General features: G+C 46.9%; 2 protein-coding genes across 4 annotated transcripts in view; one reads left to right on the top strand and one right to left on the bottom strand.

Annotated features, from left to right (window-relative positions):
• LOC143289212 (uncharacterized) overlaps nt 1–21654 on the bottom strand; it is a 220034-nt gene extending 198380 nt beyond the window's left edge. For all 3 annotated transcript variants that reach the window (XM_076598159.1, XM_076598157.1, XM_076598158.1), the window contains exon 1: nt 20635–21654. The gene's annotated coding sequence lies outside the window, so the exon portion shown is untranslated. The remainder of the gene's footprint in view (nt 1–20634) is intronic.
• Nucleotides 1–22500, top strand: part of LOC143289213 (uncharacterized) — a 679995-nt gene that overhangs the window by 32318 nt on the left and 625177 nt on the right. The window lies entirely within an intron of this gene.

Consider the following 22500-nt stretch of genomic DNA (forward strand, 5'->3'; position numbering starts at 1 on the left):
TACTGTTTAAACCGAAGCCGATTTTATTTTGTGTGCGCCAAGCCATTAAGCAGCAACGTAGAAAAATCTGCTGACATCAGTTTAGAAAAGAAAACAAGGTATGATCATGTAAAAGATACACTTGCTTTGGTAAATTAATCCTCAAAGGAACTGATGAGAGAGGAAGAGGAGGGAAAAACATGAAAAAAAAAGAAAAAGAATGAAATGACAACATTGCAGAATAGACGGGAAAATCATTTACAGACTCAGGCTTTTTACACAACCGACAGAGCTGAAGGAATGTGGTGAACAGCTGTGTACAGCACCCAGTGACTCTTCACAGAGCTGAAGGAATGTGGTGAACAGCTGTGTACAGCACCCAGTGACTCTTCACAGAGCTGAAGGAATGTGGTGAACAGCTCTGTACAGCACACAGTGACTCTTCACAGAGCTGAAGGAATGTGGTGAACAGCTGTGTACAGCACCCAGTGACTCTTCACAGAGCTGAAGGAATGTGGTGAACAGCTCTGTACAGCACACAGTGACTCTTCACAGAGCTGAAGGAATGTGGTGAACAGCTGTGTACAGCACACAGTGACTCTTCACAGAGCTGAATGAATGTGGTGAACAGCTGTGTACAGCACACAGTGACTCTTCACAGAGCTGAATGAATGTGGCAAACAGCTCTGTACAGCACACAGTGACTCTTCACAGAGCTGAAGGAATGTGGTGAACAGTTCATCTGTACAGCACCCAGTGACTCTTCACAGAGCTAAAGGAATGTGGTGAACAGCTCTGTACAGCACCCAGTGACTCTTCACAGAGCTGAAGGATTGTGGTGAACAGTTCATCTGTACAGCACCCAGTGACTCTTCACAGAGCTAAAGGAATGTGGTGAACAGCTCTGTACAGCACCCAGTGACTCTTCACAGAGCTGAAGGAATGTGGTGAACAGTTCATCTGTACAGCACCCAGTGACTCTTCACAGAGCTGAAGGATTGTGGTGAACAGTTCATCTGTACAGCACCCAGTGACTCTTCACAGAGCTGAAGGAATGTGGTGAACAGCTCTGTACAGCACCCAGTGACTCTTCACAGAGCTGAAGGATTGTGGTGAACAGTTCATCTGTACAGCACCCAGTGACTCTTCACAGAGCTGAAGGAATCTGGAACCAGCTGCATCGCTCGGACGGAAGAGCCTAGTATGGTCGTAACCCGCTACGAACTGTGTGCAGTATGGAACTGACCAATGGCGTAGTTCGGTCAACGTAGGCATTTAGTCACGTGTAACTGTCAAAAAGTTAGAACCAGGCAATTAAACTGGCACCAGGTGAACAGTTCTTTTGTACATCACCACAGTGACTCTTCACAGAGCTGAAGGAATGTGGTGAACAGTTCATCTGTACATCACCACAGTGACTCTTCACAGAGCTGAAGGAATGTGGTGAACAGCTCTGTACAGCACCCAGTGACTCTTCACAGAGCTGAAGGAATGTGGTAAACAGCTCTGTACAGCACACAGTGACTCTTCACAGAGCTGAAGGAATGTGGTGAACAGCTCTGTACAGCACACAGTGACTCTTCACAGGGAGAAGAGTAGCAGCTAAGGGTGGCTTCACACAGCTAAGGGAAGCTTCACACAGCTAAGGGTGGCTTCACACAGCTAAGGGTGGCTTCACACAGCTAAGAGTAGCTTCACACAGCTAAGGGTGACTTCACACAGCTAAGGGTGGCTTTACATAGCTAAAGGTAGCTTCACACAGCTTAGAGTAGCTTCACACAGCTAAGGGTGACTTTACACAGCTAAGGGTAGCTTCACACAACTAAGGGTGACTGTCCACTCACTGTTTCCAACAACTGTCTCCGCTTACAGGGTAATGGCGTGCACGCACCCACTGTGTCCATTGCTCGGTATAGGAAGGCAGTAAATTCACACCCACTGTGTCTGAGGCTTGGTATAGGAAGGAAGGCAGTGAATTCACACCCACTGTGTCTGAGGCTTGGTATAGGAAGGAAGGCAGTGAGTTCACACACACTGTGTCTGAGGCTTGGTATAGGAAGGAAGGCAGTCAATTCACATCCACTGTGTCTGAGGCTTGGTATAGGAAGGAAGGCAGTGAGTTCACACACACTGTGTCTGAGGCTTGGTATAGGAAGGAAGTGAGTTCACACACACTGTGTCTGAGGCTTGGTATAGGTAGGAAGTGAGTTCACACACACTGTGTCTGAGGCTTGGTATAGGAAGGAAGGCAGTGACTTCACACACACTGTGTCTGAGGCTTGGTATAGGAAGGAAGGCAGTGAGTTCACACACACTGTGTCTGAGGCTTGGTATAGGAAGGAAGGCAGTAAATTCACATCCACTGTGTCTGTGGCTCGGTATAGGAAGGCAGTGAATTCATACCCACTGTGTCTGAGGCTTGGTATAGGAAGGAAGGCAGTGAATTCACACACACTGTGTCTGAGGCTTGGTATAGGAAGGCAGTGAATTCACAGACACTGTGTCTGAGGCTTGGTATAGGAAGGCAGTGAGTTCACACACACTGTGTCTGAGGCTTGGTATAGGTAGGAAGTGAGTTCACACACACTGTGTCTGAGGCTTGGTATAGGAAGGAAGTGAGTTCACACACACTCTGTCTGAGGCTTGGTATAGGAAGGCAGTGAATTCACACACACTCTGTCTGAGGCTTGGTATAGGAAGGCAGTGAATTCACACACACAGACACTGTCTGAGGCTTGGTATAGGAAGGAAGGCAGTGAGTTCACACCCACTGTGTCTGAGGCTTGGTATAGGAAGGAAGGCAGTGAATTCACACACACACACACACTGTCTGAGGCTTGGTATGGGAAGGAAGGCAGTGAATTCATACCCACTGTGTCTGAGGCTTGGTATAGGAAGGCAGTGAATTCACACACACACACACTGTCTGAGGCTTGGTATAGGAAGGCAGTGAATTCACACACACACACACACTGTCTGAGGCTTGGTATGGGAAGGAAGGCAGTGAATTCATACCCACTGTGTCTGCGGCTTGGTACAGGAAGGCGAAGCCCAATCATCTCCTTCCGCCATTTCAACCGTCCCCAAACCGAAGTCAAGAACGTATTGACACGTGGGTGTAGTGAGGAACATTATAGCAAAGTATCTTTCCCAAGGACACAACACCTTGCCGACAACCGGGGCCTCGAACCCTGATCAATAGTGAACATTGGACCAGTAACTCCCAACACTTAACCGACTCTGCTGCCGCGGAGCCACCAGGTCTCTGAGGAGTACAGTGACCGAATGGCTTAAACCATTGTACCGTGACTATCACTGAATAAACACGGTGGCTGTCCCAACAAGTTCAGCTCTTGTGACTTTTCGTTGAAGACTTCTCTGTATCAACCCAAACCTATTCTTTACGGGTTCGTAAGTTCGTACATTGCTTTTATTATTTTTCGCCTGAAACCGATGTTTCCTGTCTTTCAAGCTAGCACTAACTGATAATTACATATGGACAAATATTTCCAGGGAGGTGTAGCTCACTTCAGTGACTTGTTAATCCTATCTTCGCGAAACTCTTGCCTTCTTAACGGCGGCATGTTGGCTGTTTTCACCTCGCATTATTCCAGTTTTACAGTCGTTATTTCTGGTGACTCTGAAAGGAAAGGTGCACAAGTGTTCCGTATGATAGAAGAATAAATAGCCCGCCTGTGCCTGTTAATTCATTGGTGCTTATTGTCTATTATGGCGAGGAGTTATTTCGTATGTACTGGCACAAGTTTCGTTAGGGTTCCACTTAGTCTCAAATGGAGAGAGAGAGAGAGAGAGAGAGAGAGGGGGGGGGGGCACAGAGAGAGAGAGAGAGAGAGAGAGAGAGAGAGAATCTTGCATACCGTTAGCATGAACTAAATTGTGTGAGTGTGTGTGTGTGTGTGTGTGCGCGCGTGAGGGCGTGTATGTGTGTCTGAATGACAGAGAGAAAGAGAGAGAGAGCCAGCCAGACAGACGGACAGAGAGAGAGAAGGGCTTGCGGTACAAGGACGCACCAGCCCGTCTCCATGCACTGAAGTAAAACAGAAAAGGAGAGAGAGAGAGAGAAAAGAAAAAAAAAGTGATTGAAATGTGCACACTGCTCCTCCGGTAATGAAAAAAAGCCGAGTTACCAGACAAACAGGATGGTGAACGCTTACATAAATAAAAGGGGGATTACTTTGCAAGGCGAGTCTCACCGGTGTGTGTGTGTGTGTGTGTGTGTGTGTGTGTGTGTGTGCGTTCATGTGTGTTTGTATGCATGCGTGCGTGCGAGTGTGTGTGAGTGTGTGTGCGCGCATTTATGTGCGAATGTATGCATGAGTGCCCGCGTGTATGCGTTCATGTGTGTGTGTGTGTGTGTGTGTGTGTGTGTGCCTGTCTCTCTGTCTCTGTCTCTGTGTGTATGCGAGTGTGTGTGTGTGTGTGTGTGTGTGTGTGTGTGTGTGTGTGTCTGTGAGCGTGTGTGTGTGTGCGTTCATGCGTGTTTGTATGAGTGTGTGCGTGCGTGCGTGCGTTTGTGTGTTTCTCTGTGTTTGCGTGCGTGAGCGTGTGTGTGTGTGTGAGAGTGTGTGCGCGCATTTATGTGCGAATGTATGTATGGATGCCTGCATGTATGCGTTCATGTGTGTGTGTGTGTGTGTGTGTGTGTGTGTGTGTGTGTGCATATGTGTGTGTGCACGCGCGAGCGCGCGCGCGTGTGTTGACATTTGTAACAAACAGCCAGCTTGGTGGCCGAGAGCCAAAGCCTTTAACGAGGCAGACAGCGGTGTGCAATGTGGACTTGTTTCCTCTGTTTCCTGTTCCCCTTGTCTTGTCTGAAGCAACGCACATGTTGTGAACACCCTGTAGGGAGGGGGAGAGAGGAGGAGGAGGAGGAAAAACAACAACAGCAACAACAAGTCCTGTTTCCTTTTGTGAAAGGAAGATTAATGAAAAAAAAACACACACACAAAAAAGACGGTGAATTACACGCATGTATTGAAGCATTCCGGTCGGATGTGATGTAAAGTGATGCCAGTAAATTATGTGAGGGGCCGGGCAAAAGGTGGGACCGGGGTGGGGGTGGGGGGTGGGGTGGGGTGAGTGTTTGTAACCCGGTGTCATGCCGCTGTGTCCCCCAGGTCTGTATATATCCCTTCCAGGTGGCCCCAGGTCTATATGTCCCCCTGGTGTATAATGTTCCCCAGGTCTGTATGTCTCTCAGGTATTTAAATAAGTTTCCCAGGTCGAAATGTTCCCCGGCTCTAATCGTCTCCCAGGTCTAATTGTCCCCTAGGCTTATATGTCCCCCTTGTCTATATGTCCCCCAGGTCTATATACGCCCCCACGGTCCATATGTCCCCCTTGTGTATAAGTCCCCCAGGTTTATATGTCCACTGGAACTGGGGACACATAGACCCTCTCCCGGCAACGTCATTTCGTTTGTGAAATAGTACAGGCAGAGAAAAGAGAACTCTCTCTCTTTGTCTCTCTCTGTCTCTGTTAAACTCTGTCTCTCTCTGTGTCTCTTTCTCTCTCACTGTCTCTCTCTCTGTGTGCCTCTCTCTCTGTGTCTCTCTGTGTCTGTCTCTCTCTGTGTCTCTGTCTGTCTCTGTCTCTCTCTTTCTCTTCTGTCTCTCTCCGTGTCTCTCTGTCTGCCTGTCTCTCTTTCTTTGTCTCTGTGTCTCTCTCTGTGTCACTGTCTCTCTTTCTCTGTATCTGCCTTTCTCTCTTCCCCTCTCTCTCTTCCTGTCTGTCTGTCTCTTTCTTTCTCTTCCTCTCTCTCTTCCTCTCTCTGTCTGTCTGTCTCTTTTCCTCTCTCTCTGTCTCTCTCTTCCTCTCTCTGTCTCTTTCTCTTTGCGTGGATGAACTGGGGGGAAGGAGATACGGTGCCAATTTGCTCCAGTGGCTTCTTTCGTTTTACGAAAGCATAGCGCAGTTTAGTTAAGTCTTGGGCCTGGCCTGTACGCTGGGGAACTTGAAATGTGCAGCACTTTTTCATGCATGTAAGAAGTACACGCCAATGAACCAACCAGTCAACCAACGAACCAAGCAACCAACAGACAAACCAGGAAATTAAAAAAAAACAAAAAACAAAAAACAAACAAAAAAACCCCAACCCGAACAGACCCTGTGCTCTCGCACACAGATGTCAACATAAACATTTACATGCGTTGGAATATACATATCATAAATATGTTCACGTATACGGGCATGGACACACACTTGTATGCGGATAGTTAGACAGAAACATCCATCCACCTATGTGTATATTCATAAGTATAGACCCATGTGTATGTCTGTGCGCAGGTTCGTATGTGTTCGTTCTTTTGCTTAACGTCTATCCACATTTGTGATTTTTAACCCTTTCACCGCCAGTCAATTTAGAGTACAAAATTCCGTTGTGGTATAAACACAGAAAAGACAGTGGCTAAGAATAGCTGGGGATTCCCCCTGCGATGTATTGAAAATATGGCCTATCCGACCACCGAACATGAAGAGCAGTAGGTTCATGGATAACAGACCAATAAATGGTCACCTTTCAGTGACATGGGTCCTCTACCACGCCTGTGCATAAATGCGAACTTGGCGGTGAAAGGGTTAATGAAAATCCATTATCTCCCCCACCCCACACATGCCTTAAATCATCACTACTTTCCCTGTTCCTCTCTCATCAATTAGCATAAAAAGAAATATAAACGTAATAAAATAAACTAACTAGTCAACCAGTAGAATCACAACAAAGAGCCAGTTGGGCTCCAAATTAAACTCCGAACTACTTCAAATACATGTTGATTATCATACAAGACATTTCTAATGGAAGCAGATGGAACTGCAGATTTTGTAAAGGGCATAGGTTTCGTGTGTGTGTGTGTGTGTGTGTGTGTGTGTGTGTGTGTGTCTGTGCTGTGTGTCTGTGTGTCCGTGAAGCTGGACATGGAGGAAGATAGGAGAAGACAACACACACACATCACAGGACGAGACCAGGACGGCGGAAAGGAAGAATCACACGGGCCAGAGAACTGGTTATTAGAGGGCCACCTCTCTCTTCTTCCCCTCGACACACGGCTCCACATCACAAGCGCACAGGGGAAAAAAAAGAACAAGAGAAGCAAGGCCTTCAAGACTCACTTGTGATACACTTAAAAAAAAAATCCAAGCTTTTTATGTATTGAGTATAATTTCAAAATGTAATGTTTAAGATGAGAAAGATCAGTTTAAAGCAAATTCAGTCCCCTAGCATTAATTACAGAGTAATTTCCCTTTTTTACTATCTGCACCAAATAAATAAAACTTTCATGCTTAGCAAAAGAAGTTCCTGTTTGAATAAAAAATGATAATAATGACTGCTCTCGTTGTTGGGTCAGAATATCAGATCAAAGTGCCAAGTTTAGAGAGTACGAAAAATATAAATATAACAGTAAATGCAGTTTGCATATAATTAGGCTTCACTTTTTATTTTTTTTGTGCCCATCCCAGAGGTGCAATATTGTTTTAAACAAGATGACTAGAAAGAACTGAATTTTTCCTATTTTTATGCCTAATTTGGTGTCAACTGACAAAGTATTTGCAGAGAAAATGTCAATGTTAAAGTTTACCACGGACACACACACACACACACACACACACACACACACACACACACAGACAACCGAACACCAGGTTAAAACATAGACTCACTTTGTTTACACAAGTGAGTCAAAAAAAAAAAAGGATGGGGGCGGAGAGGGTGTGTGGAGGTGTGGGTAGGGTGGGTGTGGGTGTGGGTGGGGATATGGTGGTGGTGGTAGTAGTAGTAGTAGCGGGAGACACATAATTTATGACTATCTTTTGAAGACACTTTGTTGAGTGTGGTTTGTGTGTGTTTGTGTGTGTGTGTGTGTGTGTGTGTGTGTGTGTGTGTGTGTGATGTTATTATTATATAATATATATATATATATATATATATATATATATAGAGAGAGAGAGAGAGAGAGAGAGAGAGAGAACTGCATGAGTCAGGCCAATCAACATTCCAAACCTGCATCGAATCAAAAGGGGGGAAAAAGAAAAAAAACACACACACAAGAACTAAGTGGATGCACGCCGCAAACAGCACACGTGCAACTCGCCAAACAAGGGAGAGAAGCCGCGCGAGACACGCTGAAGGAGTTGTTCGCTCCCCTGTCTGACCTGACCCTGCTGATTGACTGACAGGACTGACCCAAACAGTTGGCGGCCATCACGACGTCTCGAGAACTGTTTTCTCTGGCCACTGGAGTGCGGCCAGTAATGACAGCTGCAGGTCGAAAGCATCACATCGTCTCCCCCCCCCCCTTCCTGCCCCACCAACCCCCACCACCCAAACCACCATCCTTCTTCCCCTGCCATCCCTCATCTCTCCCTCCGCCTTACTCTATTCCCTCCTCCAACTCTCCAAGCTTTCCCGTCAGCCCCTGTGAGGCTGGACGGAGGTGTGTACCGAGAAGTAACACTAGGCAGGTCCACTTCCTTTGCGTTCAGTTGGCTGTGCTTGACTGTGTGTGTGTACAAAATGTATGTGTACATAACTACATGCATGTATATGAATGTGTGTAGTGTGTGCGTGTGTTTATGTAACTTTGTGCCTGCATGTGTGTGCGTGTGTGTTAGGGTAATTGTTAGATACACATGTATGTTAAAATGTATTATGCAGTGTGTGTGTGTGTGGTGTGTGTGTGTGTGTGTGTGTGTGTGTGTGTGTGTGTGTGTGTGTGTGTGTGTGTGTGTGTGTGTGTGTGTGTGTAGTCACATTTTGGTGTGTGTGTGTGTAACATTGATGTAATGTTTTATGTTAACAAAAGCGTTTTTGTAAAGCACCTAGAGCAGATTTCTGGATTGTGTGCTATATGATTATCCATTATTATCATCATGATGATGATGATTATTATTAGATCGTGTTTTTGTACCATATCCTTCAGCCGTTTCCTTTCTTCACCACCCGCCTACTCCCCCCCCCACCCCCCCTTCTCCCCCACGCCTACCCCACTAGTATCTTGTCCGAAGTCTCTCCTCTCTTCTCTTATCCATCCCCTCTTCTTCTCTCAAGACGGTTGGTCAGTTGTCGGCACTGCATCATCCGTTGTGGATCCTGAGCAGTACCCGTATTTCATTAACCCCAACCCCTTCCCATTTTTTTCTTTTCCCAAAATACTTATTCTTGCCCAAACTCTTAATTAACTCTACAAACCCTGACCATCACTTCGATATAACATCAACTCTTTCCTCACCCATGGCAAGTCGCACCAAAACATCAAGTCTGTCCAGTCCAATGTCGAATCCAAACCCAAACCTTATTCTTAACTCTAATACGAATCATACCTCAAAGCTGACGTTTCATTCGAGTCCAAACTTTTACTGTAATTCCAACCCGAATTCAAACTACTAAACCTAAATCCAAATTGTAATAACCCACTACTTAAACACAACCCAAACTCAGGTCTCAACTCCAGCCTTGACTGACATGAAGTGGGCCTTTAGCTCAACTCCGAATCCAAACCTCTACCAAAGCTGTCACTCTTTCCCAAAAGCTGCCCAAAAGTTCTAAAGTTAATCCAAATTCCGACCGAAGTCCCATCGATCTTACTCGTAATAAGTCTGAAAAGTCCTCGTGTGTTGATCCCACGCCGCACTTGAGATTGGCCCTCGCTATGTCTGTTGGTCTGTTCCTCTCCTCTCCTCCTTCTTCCTTCTCTCTCTCTCTCTCTCTCTCTCTCTCTCTCTCTCTCTCTCTCTCTCTGCATGCAATAACATGTACTGTAGCATTGTGCAGTGTAGACCCTGTTTCAGGACGGGGACTGGATGAAGGAGAGAGAGAGAGAGAGAGAGAGAGAGAGAGAGAGAGAGAGAGAGAGAAAAGCGCGCCAGTGCTTATCTATTACCCTCGAAAATAAAGATTTTTGTCTTGTCTTCTCTCTCTCTCTTTCTCTAAATGGAGAAAAAAAAGCAATCTTGCCATTGTGCATATCTCAAAACCATGGAAAAATAAAAAATCTCGCTCCCCCCTCTCCCTCCCCCCTCTCCTCTCTCACATCACCCCCTCCACTCCCCTACACAACCTCCTAAGCTCCTTCCTACCCCCAATCCCTCGGCTCTCTCTCACACCCCTACCCCCCACTCTCCCCCTCCCAGCCCTCCTCAGCTTTCCCTACCCCCCCCCCCCCACCCCCAGCCCCCACCCCCGTCCAATACATATCAGAGGGCAGCCACGAGACATGGGCTTCACGTTGGTCTGGCTTCCTGTGTTCACCGACGCAGACCCAAGTCCTGCACACGCGCGCCTGAGTGACCAGCTTGATGTTGCTGAGTGTGAGGGGTTCACGCACCTTGCAGCTCGTGCTTTTCTTCTGGTTATTAATTTGCTTTTTTCTCTGTTTTTTTTTTTTCTCTCTCTTCTTCTTCATGCTGTTGAGTTTATGCCAGTAATGATTCGGTCGCCGTGTCTCTTTTGCCTCAGCTCAATTGGAGCTGGGGGGAAAAAAAGAAGAAGATAGAATCAAAAAAAGGGGCCAGGCTAATTGTTTGCTCTTTCGCTGTGTTGCGGGAACTGACAGTGACAGTAACAGGTACACAGCTACAAAGAAAGAAAGAAAGAAAGAAATAACACCTCCTCCCCAAATACAAAGGAAAAGAAGCCAAGCAAGACTTTTTTTTTTTTAGTAAGTACCATCCCCACTGCACTGCCAAGACAACACTGACGCTCATCTGGTATCTTGTGTAGTAGTAGTAGTAGTTGTTGTTGCTGGTGTTGTTGTTGTTGTTCAGTGGTGGTGGTGGTGGTGGTGGTGGTGTGTGTGTGTGTGTGTGTGTGTGTGTGTGTGTGTGTGTATGTGTGTGTGTGTGTGTGTGTGTGTGTGTGTGTGATCAGTATAATGATATATCAACCTCTAATACTCAACTGAAGATGTATCAAATAGAAGAACAAACAAACAAAAAAAAAACACCTCCCCCAAAAAGCAAACACCACCACCAACAGAAAACAAATAAAACTGGCATTACTGTACTTCATCAACATTATCGTTGCCATTTTCATTTTCCACCCTCCTTCTCTTCCTCTTCCTCTCACCCATCACCCATCCCCATACCCCCCCCCCCCACCTTCTTTCCAATTCATTCCATCACGATCCCCTGTCTTCCAGACTTAAAAAAATGTTTCCACCACACACCACCCTCTTTCGTCTTCGCCTGCGAGCCTGTATTTTTTTTTAATAATCTTTTTATAATTTATTTATTTATTTATTTTTTATCGGGCTTCTTTTGACATTGACATGTATTTTTAAGCAGTATGCTGTCTATACTGTGTTGTTCTGCTTGTAAAACCTGTATGTATCACAGACTTCACTTTTCTCACTCTTGTTTGAGAAAATGAAGTTTCTTTTTTTTTTTTTTCCTGATTCTGATTCTTGTGGTATTTCTCATGCGTCTCTCCCTGTTTTTGCAAAAACATCATGAAATTGAGAGAGAGAGAGAGAGAGAGAGAGAGAGAGAGAGAGAGAGAGAGAGAGAGAGAGAGCCACTCCAAACAGCACGTATGCACGTGCTCCTCTCGCTCATGCATATGCAGCAGCAAAACGTTTTCACTGCCATGCCAACTCACCCAACCCCACCCCACCCCACCCCTACCCTCCCAATCAATTAATACCCCAAGGAAGGAAAGGAGAATTCTGGACCGGGAGGTGAGGGTATGGTGGAGGGGTAGGGGGGTGGGGAGGGGGTTAGAATAGCTTGTGTGTGCTACCCATATACCCTTCCCAGTCCCCCTCAGCCCCCCCCCCCCCTCCCCCGCCCCCCCCCCTTTACTTCGGCTAGTCAGTCTGGAAGATTTCCAATGCCATGGTGTCTGGATTGGTTTTGATGAGGATGGAGGTACAGGTTCTTCTTCTTCTTCGTTTTTTTTTCCTTCTTCTTCTTCCAAACCACTTCCCCTTTCGCACCATCTTTCCAACTATGCTTCTCCACAGCCCACATTTCGTTTGGAAATACTGCTTGCTGACAGATGATGGCTTGTGTGTGTGTGTGTGTGTGTGTGCGCGCGCGTTTATGTGTGTTTGAATGCGTGCGTGCTGACAGATAATGGCTGGTGTGTGTGTGTTGTGTGTGTGTGTGTGTGTCTGTGTGTCTGTGTGCGTGTATATGTGTCTGTGTGTGTCTGTGTGCGTGTATGTGCGTACATGTTTGCGAGCGCGCGCGCGAAAGTGTGTGTGTGTGTGTGTGTGTGTGTGTGTGTTTGAGCGCGCACGAGGACCGAGGCGCGCGTGTGTGTTTGCGTTAGTGCACGCTCGCGAGTGCACGTGTGTTTAATTAAAATCGTGACTATTGGGTTTCTCTTCACGATATTTCTGGCTCTGTTAGAAACCTGATTCAGTGCTTCCAGTTCTTTCTCTCGAAGGCATTATGCATTGTTTAGTGATATACGAACCAACTTTTAAATCTATTATTGTATTTATAGCCACGTTTTATATAATTAACAGGCTTACGTAGGTAGATGATGAACAAAAATGTCGTTCAGACAGTAGTTTGATCTCTCTCTTTTTTCTCTCTCTCTATGCCCAAACACCCACACATAAACTTTCTCTTGTTCCAACAAAGAGAGAGAGAGAGAGAGAGAGAGAGAGAGAGAGAGAGAGAGACACACACACACACACACACACACACACACACACACACACACACACACACACACACACACACACACATCTTTTACGTCATCTGTCCTCGTCTTTCCTTCCTTCCTTCTTTCCTTCCTTCAACACCCATGAGCCGCGCACCCTCACTCTCCCCATCGATCCCCTCTCTCCCTACCTTGCTCCACTCTGCACTATAGTGTGTACTACTCTGCCCTGCTAACCCCACTCTACCCAATACACACTACCCTACCCAACATTACCAACTCTACCCTGCATACCCTACACTGCCATACATACCCTACCCTGCCCTACATATCCTACTCTGCCCTGCATACCCTACATATCCTACCCTGCCCTACGTACCCTACATATCCTACCCTGCTCTACATATCCTACTCTGCCCTGCATACCCTACATATCCTACTCTGCCCTACATACCCTACTCTGCCCTACATACCCTACTCTACCCTACATACCCTACCCTGCCCTACATATCCTACCCCTACATATCCTACCCTGCCCTACATATCCTACCCCTACATATCCTACCCTGCCCTACATATCCTACCCCTACATATCCTACCCTGCCCTACATATCCTACTCTGCCCTACATATCCTACTCTGCCCTGCATACCCTACATATCCTACCCTGCCCTACATATCCTACCCTGCCCTACATACACTACATACCCTACTCTGCCCTACATACCCTACTCTACACTACATACCCTGCCATACATACCCTACCCTGTCCTACATACCCTACCCTGCCCTACATACCCTACCCTGCCCTACATACCCTACCCTGCCCTACATACCCTACCCTGCCCTACATACCCTACTCTGCCCTACATATCTTACATATCCTACCCTGCGCTACATAGCCTGCCCTGCCCTACATACCCTACTCTGCCCTACATACCCTACTCTGCCCTACATACCCTACCCTGCCCTACATACCCTACCCTGCCCTACTGCCCTAATTACACCCCCATCCCTGTGTGTGCACGTTAAGACCATGCCCTTTTATCGGCTTTGTTGTTCAAGTTGAGTTACCGAGACCAGATCCCATGAACAGTTTGTGGCACAGCGGTATCGATCCACGTACACCACCTCCCCCCTCACACACACACACACACACGCACACACACACACAGACCCACGCGCGCGCGCGCGCTTACACATCCTTTCCCTCTCCCCCAACACGCACGGACGCACACAGATATATAAACACGCACATCCACATTTACAGTTTCTCTCCCTCCCTCCATCCTTCTCTTTCACACACACAGACACACATACCCGCGCGCGCGCGCTATAACACACACACGCACACTAACACACAAAAATGAGAGCCTGATATTAGACGTGCATGCGCACGCGCGCACGAACGCACATGGATACACGCACACACATTCTCGCACACACACACACACCCTAAACCCTTTCACCCAACACACAAATAGATTAACAGGATATGCGGCTATGCAACGCGCGCGCGCGCACACACACACACACACACACACACACACACACACACACACACAACACGCACACACACACACGCACACATGCACACACACAGACGCGCACACGCACACACACACACACGTGTCAGTGTCACAACTGAAAAAGATAGGTTGGCAGGTAGCTTCTATTTCTCACACCAGTATCATTCCGGTTAATATTTGCAGCGATTGGAGTAGCCAGCTGTTTTCACGGAACGTCGTCATTCACGTATTTTCTTTACGTCACTTATTTCTGTATTATTATTATTATTATTATTATTATTATTATTATTATTATTATTATTATCACTATTAATAGTAGTAGTAGTAGTAGCAGTCGTGTTTAGTAGTTGTAATTCTTAAAATATTTTTATCTTTTTAATTTATTTTTTTTTAGCTTCGTTTTGTACTTGCCCATGCAAGGCCTGGCTGAGCGCGTTGGGTTACGCTGCTGATCAGGCAGATATTATCTGCACAACAGATGTGGTGTGATCGTATATGGATTTGTTCGAACGCAGCGACGCCTCCTTCACTCTCCCAACCACACTCACCCACCCACCCACACAAACCCTCATCCTGTCGCTAACTGAATTAACCCCTGCATTGCTGAACGTAGGTGAAATCTTGTTCTCCTTAGTTCGTGGGCTGCGACTCCCAACGTTCACTCGTGAAGTCCACGAGTGGGCTTTTTCGTGTATGACCTTTTACATCCCCGCAGTGCAGGCGACTAGTCCAAGCTCTGTTTTCAGAGGGGGGGTGGGGGGGGGGTGGGGGGGGGGGGGGGGGCATGGTGAAATGAGGTCAGTGTGGCATGGGTTTGAGGTACCGGTGACTGTATTTTTGTTTTGTTTTACTTATTGATGAATGTAACTGATTTCGCTGAACGCAAAAAAGATGGCAGTCCCAAAAGGGAGGGAATCCAAATGGTGACTTACATCCTGACCTGTCCCTTCTTTCCCCTGTCCCTCTCTCCGCTGCCAACAGCCGTTCAGAAAAGAGCACATTTGTCAGCAGAAGCCAATGGGTTAATTGATGACACACTGATATATTCAATGTAGACAGGTATCCGATTCATCGGTTTTTATCAATTGTGACGACAGTGATGGCGACGATAAAAAAGAGGACCATCTGAAACGCCTTGTACGAAAAACATACAGTAAATAGATGGTGAACACTTGTCAGCAGAAGCCAATGGGTTAATAATTGATGACACACTGATGTATTCAACGTAGACAGGCATCCGATTCATCGGTTTTTATCAGTTGTGACGACAGTGATGGCGACGATAAAAAAAGAGGACCATCTGAAACGCCTTGTACGAAAAACATACAGTAAATTGATTGTGAACACTTGTCAGCAGAAGCCAATGTTTTAATTGATGACAACCTGATATATTCAATATAGACAGGTTTCGGATTCAACGGTTTTATCTATTTTGATGACAGTGATAGCGACGATAAAAAAGAGAACCATCTGAAACGCCTTGTACAAAAATCATACAGTCAATAGACTGCGATGATGATGATGATGGTGATGATGATGATGATACTGGTAATCATGATTATGGTGATGTTGATGCTATAGATGATGATGATGATGATGATAATGATATTGGTGGTGATGATGACGATGTTGATGATGATGCTTGTGGTGGTGGTGATGATGGTGAAGATAGTGATCGTGCAACACACACACGCGCGCGCGCATACACACACACACACACACACACGCAAAATCCCCACTCACACTGGTTATGACAATAGCTGTTCTAACAGTAGTTATAGCAGTAATAATGTAAAAAAAAAAATAAAATAAAAGGAGCACAATCAAGTGAAGCTTCTCTCTCTCTCTCTCTCTCTCTCTCTCTCTATATATATATATATATATACACTATATCCGCGTGCGTGCGTGCGTGTGTGTGTGTGTGTGTGTGTGTGTGGTGTTCGACATACATCGACCGTAACAGACTCGAACTCAAAATATCAGGCCCCAACTTAGCTCAGCCCTGTCCTCCCCCACCTCCACTCAGTGGTAAATGGTAAAGATATATATCTATACATCTGGTTCCAAACTGCGGTCTTGATTTAAGGCAGCAGCGGATCCTATTCATACCGTGACACTACCCGCCATATTATCTCGACAGGTGGCGCCATTAGGATTTTTCCCCAGTACAATCCGCCAGGTGGCGTTTATCGGGGATGAAAAAGCCAGTTCAGTCTGGATTAGTTTCGCATTTCCTCTTCCGTAGAAAAATTCATTAGCCTCCCAGGCGTTTTTATTATTATTTTTTTTTAATTTTTTTTAGCTAAACTAACGCAGCACGTGCTTATGCGCGTAGTTGATGAAACTGGGTCTCCTTCGTTGTGTAAATTTACTAGAGATAATTCATGTTGAATTTTTCACATTTTTGTTCAGCTTATGTTCATCAGTGATTGCGATGCTTATCGAACAAAATGCTCACTCAAACGCATGCTCATACAGAAAGTGTTGCGCCATAATATTTGCTAATGTGATGTATACATGGCTTTCCTGCCCCGTTCCCGACACACACACACACAGGTTGGAGGAGGTAGGTAGGAATGAAGGGGGGGGGGGGGGGGGGAAGAGAGACAGAGAGAGAGAGAGAGAGAGACTCTTCATTTTCTATTTCCGGGGATATTAAGACTGAAGAACCGAACCCTGGTCTGGCCTTCCCGTTTCACAATCCATCGGAACTAGGGAGCATTCATCCCGAGCCCTACCCTGCACCACCCTCCTCCCTATCCCCACGCCCTCCTAGTTTCGTTGTTCTCTGAACACTGACATAGGGACGCACGCGCCGTCGTTTCCAAGAGCACCTGATGTCGTGATCCATGATTTTGTTCACAGCATCTCCGCTCCATGAAGGGAGATCATCTGCCTCCCAAGTTCGTAATTCTTTGGGGTCCAATCGGCCAAATTAGCCTTTGGCCTGTCTCACTTCCAAAGTCCGCCGAAATTTTCCCTGTAGTTCTCTACCTGTTCAAGTACCCATCAAGAGGTCCTGCTGTCTCAAGCCTGAACTGGTGAGTTCAGCATGGAGTTGAGATCAGAGACGAACTAACGGGTACTTATACCCCCACCCCCATCCCCTCCCCCTCCCAGTCCCCTTCCCCCTCGCCTATATACCTGTCGTTAGTTCTGTTACACGGATCCGTCTGAAGAAGTGCAGGTCGTCATTTGATGACGATTTAACATATGCCTTTACCTCACTGACGTGATATTTACCTTCATGACATCACACGCTGCTTATGTTCGTGTAGACAGCACGGATGCTGAGTCCTTTGTTTTATGAGTTCTCCGACTGTATCTTCTGCAGAGTGATGCCTTCTTTCTTTCCAGAGTCTGATGCATTCACCAGCATCCAGTGTGCTCAGTAATGAGTGTTGTGTTTACCTTACGTCGTTTTTATAACGTGCGGGGGACAGTGGAATTCCAAAACAAAGCTTACGTCCTGTTATTTTCAGTTCTCTGCATACATGATTTACGCGTGGAGAAAGAAATAGATGTATATTTCATGTTCGTAAACGCAAATGTTTACAGACATGCAGTTTCTCTGCGACTTTCCATTATCCTTTGATCCAAGGTTTTTGTTCCCTTTATGTGCATGTGTAATGGGACTCTTCACTGTGTAAACGGGAAGGGTATTTTTGTTTGTCATGTTTTTGTTTGTTTTTGGTTTGTTTTGCTTTTTAAGAGACTCGTTATGTCGTGAAAGTTGTGAGCGTTACTATCGGTACTCCTAACACGCACGAGCGTGCTTGGTGTCCATAACGGTAACCCTGTCCTTACAGAAAGAAATAAGTTTGCCAAGAACGAGGGAGTTTGTAAAACAGTGTCATTGAAACAAACACATGTTGTTTTATTTCTCAACGCTCTTTGTGTAAACGACAACAAAACAAACAGAAACAAACAAACAAACAAAAACTAAACCAACACCAAAACACACACACACACACACACACACACACACACAAAATCCATTCTCTGGCACCAGTGTGACTCGAGAGTTTTTGATCAATTTTCTTGTTAACCTTCTTTGAAGTGTTAAACACAATCCCATCAGTGCTGAGGTCAACACGGGGCCTGCACCGTCCAAGTTCAAACGTTTCAGTCCTTTAGAATGAATATTGCAAAGAAACTGGGCAGGGTATAGCTGTGGTCCTTGGGGAAGTCCCATTGAAAGCGATTAAAATTGCATGGACCCAGAACTGAAGTCGAAGGACGACTGCTGCCTCCTGAAGTGCAAATGCCTCGAACGGGAACGCCCCACGGACACAAACCGCACGCGAACCGCACGCGCAATAATTTTTATTTATAACAATGGAAGTACTGGACTCGTATTGTATGCACCTTCCAAATCAATTGCTTACGTTGTCGTTTTTTTATGTGTTTTTTTGGTGTGTGTGTGTGTGTGTGTGTGTGTGTGTGTGTGTGTGTGTGTGTATGTGTGTGTGTGTGTGTGTGTGTGTGTGTGTGTGTGTGTGTGGAATCAGTCATTCAGGTCAAGAGATTACGATAGACGAGTCAAGTCTTAGTTTTTGTTTTTGTCCTCTCTCTCTCTCTCTCTCTCTCTCTCTCTCTGCGTGCCTGTCTGTCTGTCTTTCTTTCTCTCTTGTTCTCTGTGCACGCGTTCAGCTGTTCATGCGTGCTGGTAGGGAATTAATTTCTTTGATTAATTTTGTCTTATGGGACTGGTTTAATCGGAAGGCATTTTAAAGTTATCCTCCGTGACACCTGTCCTCTGTGTATGTGTGTGTGTGTGTGTGTGTGTGTGTGTGTTGGTTGTCACACTGTGTGTGTGTGTTGTGTGTGTGTGTGGTGTCACTGTGTGTGTGTGTGTGTGTGTGTGTGTGTGTGTGTGTGTGTGTGGTGTCACACTGTGTGTGTGTGTGTGTGTGTGTGTGTGTGTGTGACTGTGTGTGTGGTGTGTGCGTGCGTGCGCGTGACAGTGTGTGTGTGTGTGTTCGTGACATTGTGTATGTGTGTGTGTGCGTGCGTGCGTGACAGTGTGTGTGTGTATGTATATGCGCACGCATGTAGTGTGTGTGTGTGTGTGTGTGTGTGTGTGTGTGTGTGTGTGTGTGTGTGTGTGTGTGACGAGAACCGACGGGGACGTGAGATGAAAGCTGATCGAAAGCTGCACTCTGTGTTTGATACATATCTCATGCCCAGAGGGTGCTGGAACAAATTCGCGAATATTCGCCACATTATTTTTAGTTATAAAATATATATTATTATCATAACTGTATTGTACCCCCACCCCCACTCAACCCACGCCTCGCCCCCTGGCCTCTACCCCCCCCCTCGCCCCCCAGCCCCCAAACCCCCTCTTTCACACCCTCTTCCTCCTTTCCGTTTTTTTTTCTCTCTCCATTCACGTGTGAGAACAAACCCGCGTCTATGTGAATCAAAAAGGTTCACTGAAAAACACAGACAAAACATAACAGTACTAGTATGAAAAACAACAACAAACAAACTAACAAACAACAACAACAGAAGTGAATCTGTGTAATCATTCACCCAGTCTCGTATTTATTATTGGTTGTGAAATAGTGACGACACACACACACACACACACACACACACACACACACAGAGAGAGCTTTATTTTTTTCAAGGAATTTATTAAACTGAACTGACGGAAAACACTTCTGGCTTGCCAACAACATATGCACAGTAGCTCTCTGACAGAAAGCGGAAATACAGATTAAATGCACGTGCAAAGAAAGCATATGACAGATGAACAGGAAATACGGCTGGGTAACACACACACGCACACACTCACACACGCACACACACACACACACACACACACACACACACACACACACACACACACACACACCACACACACACACACACACACACACCACACACACACACACACACACACACACACACACACACACACACACACACACTTTGTTTCTTTTGCAAAACTGAAAAACGCGGTCTGGCCTATTCATACGCACGTCAGTGAACACACTCGCACACGCAGACACACACACACGCGCGCGCAAGCTCACGCGGACGCACATGTACGCAGTCACACACACACACACACACACACACACACACACACACACACACACACACATACGCGCGCGCGCGTGCGCACACAACACACACACACTACACTCAACCCTAACTCTCATCGTCCCAGCATTTCTTTCTTTTTTAATATCACTGACAATGAGTTTCAGTTTCACTAGACAATGAAAGGACGTCAAATTGAGGAATGAACTCACCAACACACACACACTCACACACACACACACACACTCTCTCTCTCTCTCACAAACATACACATACGTTGAAGACCCGCCCCCTCCCCTCTCCCCACACTTTACCATCCCTTCTACACTCGCCACCTTCCCCTCCCCACCATCCCCTCCTCCCTTCTCAGTCATGTACATGCCCCCCGCCCCCCCCCGCCCCCTCGCCCCCACCCCCAGCTCCCCTCCCATCCTCTCACAGGACTCACCAGTACTGAAGTCAGCGACCCAGACACGTCAGATCCTGATGGTCTGTCCGCACCACACCACCATCCAGCCACCAGCCACCCTGTGGCAGTCTTCGATCTCTTGTCCCTCCGCCGCCAGGTAGGTATGCACGAGGCGATAATACCACCTGTAACCTTCTTTTCCCCTGCCCCTTCTCAACACACTATCACACACACACACACGCTAAACGATTACATCGCTGTTCGTTCACGGTTACCGTTTAATCGGAGAGCAGTTTGTAGCGCTTGGAGAGTCGAGCGATGCAATGAAGAAACCTGAAATGTATACAAGTGGGTCAGATGCCGAAGTCCGAAAAATCGGTCACGTCAGACAGCACTGTTTAATTCCTCCTTGGAATAACAACGAACATATCGATGACACTTAGTTGTGGCTGCCGTCCGTCAGTCGCTGTGCGTGGAGCCACTGGCGGTTGTAGTCAGCAAAATTACGCCAGCAATGTGAGAAAAAACGGGATAATCACAGTACCACACCGTTGATACGACGACGACGACGACGATTTGAGCTGTGTGCCGCTAGCAGGCTGACAGACACGCTGCTCCGTTGTAGTCAACAGTTGGTGGAAGAAGCCTGGGTGTGGAAAGGACTGCTGTCACCGACCACACACACAAACAAACACACACACACACACACTGGTTGGTGCTGCACCCTCGTGTAAACACTCGGTCAACACGTTGTCGCCGCCAACACAGGATCACAGACCTCCAAACCAGCAGACCCTGCTGCTGCCTTCCACAGCCTGTCCGCTGGCCTGCTTGCCTGCCTGCCTTCCTGTCTGCAGACTACACCGCTCTGTCTGTCGGTGTACCGGGGTCCAGTTTGTCTCTCTGTGTCTGTGTCTCCCCCTCCCTATATCTCTCTCTTTCTCTCTCCTTCCCAGTAGCGATGGTGATGGCGAGAGAGAGGGAGAGAGAGACAGAGAGCTCCACGTGCCGCCAGGAGCGCGAGCTGCTGGCTGCCTGTAAAGGGGCCGGCTGTATAAAAGCGATCCTTCCCCCCGTGCGGCAATAAGCACGCGCCCCTCATTGATCACTGGCCCGTACGTTCGTTCATACCTCACGCCGCCCTCACTGCACGGGACCGCTGCGATACAGGGGGCGGGTGGCGAGTTCGGGTGGACACACCCGCGGGGTAAGTCCATCCAACTTCACTTATTAAAAAAAAAGAAAAAAAAAGAAGGCAAAATCAACAGTCTTATTCTCTCAACCAGCGAGCGGTGCGAAAGGAAAAGCGGTGGGTGTCGATCAACGTGTGTGGAGGGTTGGACGAGGGTGCTGATTTTCATGCGAGTACCTCCCCTATACCCCCCCTCCCCTCACATCCCACCTCCCCCTTCTGCCACAGCACCCACCCATCCCCCCTTTCCCTCCGTTTTTTTTCCTTGCGCCCAGCGGCAGCTCTTGGAACGAACCCGTCGGAGGCGAGAGAGTTGTCACCGGTAGCAGTCATCATCATTCGTCAGTGGTGGTAACCCTGCGTGCAGCCAGTGCTTGTGTGACCTCCGACTTTTTGTTCTGTTTTTTTGGTGTTTTTTTGTGTGCTGTCGCCCCGAGTTGTTCAGCATTTTTGTGTCAGTCAGTATCCCATGTTGGAAACTGTGCAGTTCTTTGCTCTCACTTATGATGCTTGTCTCTTCTTGAGGATCCTATTATATTAAACTGTGCGTGGTGGTGATGATGACGATGATGATGATGATGATGATGATGATGCTTTGCTGAGTTATTACAACGTGTGTCCTGTTCGTGGTGTGACGGGTTTCCCTTCCCATTCATTCATTCATTCATTCATCTTCAGTGTTCTGTGAAGTTGGAGGCCGGGCCGGGGGGAGA

Source organism: Babylonia areolata, chromosome 13, assembly GCF_041734735.1.
Source record: "Babylonia areolata isolate BAREFJ2019XMU chromosome 13, ASM4173473v1, whole genome shotgun sequence".
Lineage (NCBI taxonomy): Eukaryota > Metazoa > Mollusca > Gastropoda > Neogastropoda > Buccinidae > Babylonia > Babylonia areolata.